Consider the following 7,207-nt stretch of genomic DNA (forward strand, 5'->3'; position numbering starts at 1 on the left):
CAGCAGATCTGCAAACTCAGGAGCCCATGGTGGAGGCTGAGACCTTAAGGCCATGAGATCCAGGCATGGGGTGAGAAACAGGCCCCTTGGAATTGGGCTGGGACTTGGCCCAGCTTAGTCAAATCCAAAGGCTTCAATTTGGAGAGATGAAGAGGGTGTACGGAGGAAGGGGCTCGGTCCACAACGAGTGCCTCATCTCCCTGAAGAGCTCTCAGTGGAACATACTTCACCAATCTACGTACCCACATCTTTGCTTGTCCAGAAGGCCAGAGTCAGCTCTAGCACACCCATTTCAATACCCTGGCGAGTCATTACTGCCCTTTGCTCCTGGTGTCCCCATCTGTAAAACATGGGGGACAGCTGCCAGCCTGTATTAGAATTTGGGCAAAGTTCAAAGAACGGGATTTAGAGCTGAATGAACCTCTCACTGAGGGCATAACAGCACTAGGGCACTATCCCTGTGCCCCCAGAGCCTAGTGCTCTATGCCTGCTGCAGGCCCTACCCAAACGTGCTTTACTGAGGAACTCGGTGTTTCTCAGAGCTTGACGGTCAAGTTGATCATGGGCTTGTGACCATGGGCTTCCTTAGTATGCCAGGCTTGGAGGACCGTGAGAAAAGCAGGGAAGACACTTTAAGGGGTAGCAGGCATCAGCTCTACTCACTCCTACCCATAAGGCCTTGCCTAGTCATGCTGGCACCAGGTCATAGGCTGGACAAGGAGAATAAGAGTCCCATCCAGGTGCTCCAGAAAAGCCCCTGGATGCTCCAGCCCCTGGGAAAGCACAGCCGGACCCTCGGGTAGGAGGTTCACTTCCAACACTGCATACACGTGCCGTTCCACCGAGTTGGGGCAGCAAAAACATCCATTCTGCTGTGCAACAGTTGTCATTTTTCTAACATCTGAAAACTCCAAAAGGAGATGGTAATAAATGTGGTACCAGATTCTGCCCAAAGGACCAGTCTTTAGATGTTTTCAAGATGGGAAACCTCATTTTTGATCCTCACAGCTATCTTGAAAGAATAGAGCAGCCAGTGGGTATACTGGATTGTGAGCTAAGGGGCCTGGGGCTTTCCCCCTGTTGCTGCCAGCCAGGTTGATGACTCTGGGCAAGTCTTTTTCCTTTCTAGGTCTGTTTCCTTGGCTGTAAAACGAGAGGTTGATCCAGATCAGGGATAGTAAATGGGCCTTTGTTCAGTTACTGACTGTTGTATAACAAACCACCCCCAAATTTAGTAGCTTTAATAAACATTAGCTCCCGATTGTGTGGCTTGGCAATTTGAGCTATGTTCAGTGTGGCGGTTCTTATCTGGACCCTCGTGGCTGAAGTGAACTGGCAGATCAGCTGTGGACTAGCTGGTCTCAGATAGCCTCCCTCGCATGTCAGGTGGTTGGCTGGGCAAGTGGGCCACATGTTCCAGCACCTAGCAGGCTGACCCAGGATTCTAGACATCATGGCTGAGTTCCAAAAGCCACAAGAGAACACAAGCTCAGTGTCAAGTGCTTTTGAGGATCTTGCTATGTCGTATCTTTAAGGTTCCATTGGCCAAAGTCACATGGCTAAGCCCAAATTCTTCTTAACAGGAGGAGCTTCAAAATAGGGCCATATTTTAAAAATCTACCTCAGGTCTCAATTCATTTGCCGGCTCAGAACTTTTAGTAGTGGCTGCCTGGAGTGCCTTTTGAGGATCTGCAGCAATTTTTAGACTGTTTGGAAATACTGATGTGATAGGTTGGCAATGTCTCTTATGGGCATGGAATTCAATTGTGGGCACGTGAGTGTCAGGTATTTGCCAGCCCTGGCCAGGTTGACCCATAAGGTCATAACCTGCCCCATAGGATGTTATATGCAGTGGGCCTGTCTGACAAGACCACAGAAATACAGAAGGCAGAACAGGGCAAAAGATTCTGAGCCAGGCATCCTTGGTTTTCATCCCAACCAGATCATAGATTCATTGAGGTTTTAGGCAAATCAAAATCCCTCCACCAGTAGCCAGACTCTTCATAATAAACTTCATCCATAACAGTAAACCATTTCCTGAAAACTTGCTGTCAAAAAGCACATTTTATACTTATTTAATCTCTATAACCACCTCAGTAGGTGTAGTAAGGACTTTTGGTTACAAGTTACAGAAACTGAATTCAGTCCTGCTTTAGTGGAAGTTTATTGGCTAACAAATTGTAAAGTCCATGGATGGATCTTCAGACACGGGGATTTGGGTTCAAAAGCTGCCCTCAAGAGTCTGGTTAGCCAGGCATGGTGACACGTGTCTGTAGTCCCCGCTACTTGGGGGACTACAGTGGGAGGATCATTTGCACCTAGGAGGTTAATGCTGCAGTGAGCCATGATCCTGCCACTGCACTCCAGCCTGGATGACAAAGCGAGACCCTATCTCAAGGAAAAAAAATCTGGTTTTAAGGCAGGTTCCAAGTAGTGGTAGAGAATGGCCATAGGGCCTGTGAGGGTAGAGGGACGGAGAAGAGAATTCCCAAAAGGAGGACAAGCCTTGGTTAACAAAAACATCAGGAGTTCACTGTGTGGTTATGACTATTCTATAGATTTTGTAGATGAGATTTAAAAGCATGGCCCCAAGTAAAGGTGGCATCTCTATCCTTCTATCCTCGCCTTTATCTAAACTCTGACCGATCTATAGCATATGATGGTGGTGGTGCTCTGCCAGTCTCCCAGTCCAGGACTTAAGCACTAGCAGCTTCCACTTACCATCTCTTGGGACCCAACCACCGTGCTGTGAAGCAGCCCAGGCCACACAGAGAGGCCACGTGTACATGTTCAGCTGACAGCAGTATCAAATGTCAGACATGAGTGAGGAAGGCTTCAAGATGACTCCAGCCCAGCCACTGTCTGAGGACAAAGTAAGTACTGCCTCAATGATCCCATTCAAAGTCCAGCACGACGAGAGAGAATAAAATGTTGTTTGCAGATGCTAACATTCAGAGTGATTTGTTATATCAGTAACCAGGACACAGGCCCAGAGGTTCAGTAGCTTGCTGTGCTGCTCATAGGACTAGGTTAAGAGTATAGATTTTGTTGCCGGGCGCAGTGGCTCACGCCTGTAATCCCAACACTTTGGGAGGCCAAGGCGGGCGAATCACGAGGTCAGGAGATCAAGACCATCCTGGCTAACACGGTGAAACCCTGTCTCTACTAAAAATACAAAAAAATTAGCCAGGCGTGGTGGCGGGCACCTGTAGTCCCAGCTACTTTGGAGGCTGAGGCAGGAGAATGGCGAGAACCCGGGAGGCGGAGCTTGCAGTGAGCTGAGATCACGTCACTGCACTCCAACCTGGTTTGGACAGAGTTCCTAACCAAATTATTTGTTGTGTGACCATAGGCAAATCATTAGCCTCTCTGAGCCTCATCTTTCTCATCTAAAAACCAAAAGACCACATCCTATTATGAAAATAAATGAGAACGTTTACCACCACCTAATCCAATGCAGATTCAGGTGATTTTCCCTGGAACAAAGTAACAGACCATAATTTCCTCTTTTTTTTCCTCTACTTATTCATACCCACCTTGTTCCAAAACATTTCAGGCATCTTACAAGGAGAAAATGAATAAAATATAAAAATGAGGTAAAGGAAGATAATGGCAAGAAGGCATTTTTTTGATGTTCCAGCATCTTTTGAGTTATAGTCAAGAGTGGTGTGTCGGTTGGTCACTAAACCTCGTAGGGCAACCCAGCTGGCCCTCTGCACTTGAGTGAATGGACACCTCCCGCCAACTGATGTGTAGGCTCCTGGCATGCACACATCCCCTCACTGCACCTCCTGCGGGAGCCCAGATGACCTGTCCTTCTGCAGAGGTGCAGTAGCTGGGTCCTCTTTGGACAAGTGCATGGGTTTGGCTCTCCCGGGTGCACGGAACAGAAACGGGCAGGGTTACCCATTATCCCTGACCTGCACCTTTTTTCTTCCCCGTCCTCTAGTCTCTAACAGTTAAGCCCCCTCATCCCTCAAACTCCACCTTCAGCGTTTCCATCTTCCTGACCATGCAGTGAAGCTGCTTAAGGCCAGAGACTGTCTCATTCATCCTTGCCTGTAAGTCTTTTACACATGTATTTGTGATGTGGTCAACTATTTATGAAACATACAATAAAGTATTTATCTTTGTGTTAATTTTTTTGAGACAGGGTCTTGTTCTGCTGCCCAGTCTGGAGTGCAGTGGGCTCAAGCAATCCTCCCACCTCAGTTTCCCAAAGCAGCTGGGACCACCGGTGTGCGCCACCACACGCAGCTAATTTTAAAACTATTTGTAGAGATGGGGGTTTCCCTATGTTGCCCAGGCTGCTCTCGAACTCCTGGGCTCAAGCGATCCTCCTGCCTCAGCCTCCCACGGTGCTGGAATTACAGGCATAAGCTGCCACACTCAGCTACCTTTGTGTTCTTAATTGTATTCCACCTCCACAGCAGCATTAGGCTCTACAGAAAGAGATGTGTGCATATATACATATATGTAGCATTTACTCGTGTCTTAGAAGTTCTGCACACACATTACATTATTTATCCCTCACAATTGGGAAATTGAAATTTAAGGTTGAGTAATTTGCCCAAAATCATGTCACTTGAAGGAGGTAGAGGCAGGATGCAAACCTTCCCTGACCCTGTCAGAATAAACAACTCTGAAATTCCTCTCTTGGTTTTTGTGACAACAGTCTTTCCTGGCTCTCCTCTGAGCACTCCTGTTTCCCTTGCTGACTCTTTCCCTTGTGCCTGCATCTCTCTACCCTCTTTTCTCTGTATGCGCTCCCTGGATGACGTCATCCATGGCTTCAGACTCCACTCATGGCTCCATGATCTTCACCTCTAACTGATTTTCCCCCCAAGAACACCAGGGGAGTAGGTACAGATGCCCATCTAATAACTGTACTTCGATGTCCACAAAGACTCTTCCAGCCCCACTTGCCTGTGTCAGCCTCCTCCACTGCTCCATTTTTCCCTGTTAATTTTTCCCTGGTACCTTAGGTCCTTTCTGTGTCTTACTTGGACTTTTGCAGTAACCTCTAACTAGTCTCCCTGCTGCTCTTCCTACTCGGCTATCCCCTTTATCACCATCCCATTGAGTGAGATCCATACCCCTTAGTATGACAGAGAAGACATCCGAGATATGATTGACCCCTTCTTCTCAACACCTCCCCTCCCACAGTCTGCCTTTTCGTCTCAAGCCACATGGAATAAGTTGTGGAAAGACCTGTGCTGTCTGGCTTGTGCCTTTACACGTGCTGTTGTCTCTACCTCAAATGCTGTCTGTCTTCCCCCACTGGCTAACCCTCGTTATCCTTTATAACAGCTCAGAAGTTGCCTGCTCAAAAACACCTTCCTGGCCTGAATTAGAACGGCCCTCCCACGTGCTGCTTCCATCACAGATCTTACCATCTATTATTACACACACACACACGAGATGTGTGTATTTTGAGATGGGAGTCTCACCCAGGTTGGAGTGCAGTGGCACAATCTTGGCTCACTGCAACCTTTGTCTCCCAGGCTCAAGCAATCCTCCCACCTCAGCCTCCTGAGTAGCTGAGACACTAGACATGTGCCACCACGCCTGGCTAATTTTTTTGTATATTTGGTACAGATGGGGTTTCACCATGTTGCCCAGGCTGGTCTTGAACTCCTGAGCTCAGACAATCCTGATCCTGAAATTCCATCCTGGAAATTCAGCCCAATAAAAGGAAAATAGTTCTATGTGCCAGGCAGGCCTGGGTTAAACATACTATCTTACCAATACCTCTTTAAAGTGGATATTTTCCCACTTTATAGCTGAGAATATAGGATGATGATAATCAGTGGCATTGGGAGACTGCCACTGTGGACTGTTCAAAGCCCATGCTCAGCATTATCAAGAATTAGCAAGCACTTGCCTTTAGGATACTGACTTAACAAACTATGGCATAATATGGATAGACTCTTACGTGGTCTTTTAAAATTAAGAAGCCTGTAATGTGGAAAAATGGTCTTGATACTAAAAAGTTATATGGTGGTAGGATTATGGGAATTTAACATTTTAAATTACAATCTCCCTACCTCACCTGCTACAAAGTCCAGCTTCTAAGAACACATTGCAAAATTTAATGTTCTGTTCAATTGTGAAGCCTCAGTATTGTCAGAGCAAAGATATGGAAGGGGGAGTCCAGGTGCAGAGCTGGGACTTCACATACCACAGAAGCACTTCCTCCAGACTGGCCCAGCATGTTTTCTGCAGAACCTGTCCTGTGTTCGTCAGGTGAGGGGAGAGGTATGCAAAATTCTGCATATTTTTTACTCCCTTGAAAGAAACTAATTCAAATACGTATCACCTACAACTTTCTAGGCATTGCCTGCTCTCAGTATGAATGAGTGAACAAAATAAAAGTGTCTGTGCTCAACACTTAACATTATGGTGTGCTGGAGAAACCATCTTTATAGTGGGCAGGGACCCAAGGAAGTGTGGGAGTGAGCCAGGTAGACACCTGGGGAAAAGCTTTTCAGACTTTCTCTAGGTGGGAGTGGGGGGCATGCAAACAAGGTTTTCTAAAAACTAGAGCTACAACTGCATGTTTTCTACATGCTGATGAAAATGCACAGCACTGGCCAGGTATGGTGGCTCACGCCTATAATCCCAGCACTTTGGGGGGCCAAGGTGGGCCGATCGCTTGAGGTCAGGAGTTTGAGACCAGCCCAGCCAACAATGGTGAAACCCCATCTCCATTAAAAACAAAAATTAGCTGGTGAGGTGGCGGGTGCCTGTAATCCCAGCTACTCAGGAGGCTGAGGCAGGAGAATCGCTTGAACCCAGGAGGTGGAGATTGCAGTGACCTGAGATCTTACCACTGCACTCCAGCCTGGGTGACAGCGAGATTCCATCTCAAAAAACAGCAACAAAAGAAAATGCACATCACCACATTAAAGACTTGTCAGGCAGTTATGAAACCCACTTACTCTGACTTTTTTTCTTTGAGACGGAGACCGGCTCTGTCGCCCAGGGTGGAGTGCAGTGGAGGCGATCTCGCCTCACTGCAACCTCCACCTCCTGGGTTCAAGCAGTTCTCCTGCCTCAGCCTCCAGAGTAGCGGGATTATAGGCCACCATGCCCAGCTAGTTTTTGTGTTTTGGTTTCTTTTTAGTAGAGATGCGGCTTTCACGTGTTGGCCAGGCTGGTCATGAACTCCTGACCTTGTGATCCGCCCACCTCGGCCTCACCACCA

Source organism: Rhinopithecus roxellana, chromosome 13 (assembly GCF_007565055.1).
Source record: "Rhinopithecus roxellana isolate Shanxi Qingling chromosome 13, ASM756505v1, whole genome shotgun sequence".
Lineage (NCBI taxonomy): Eukaryota > Metazoa > Chordata > Mammalia > Primates > Cercopithecidae > Rhinopithecus > Rhinopithecus roxellana.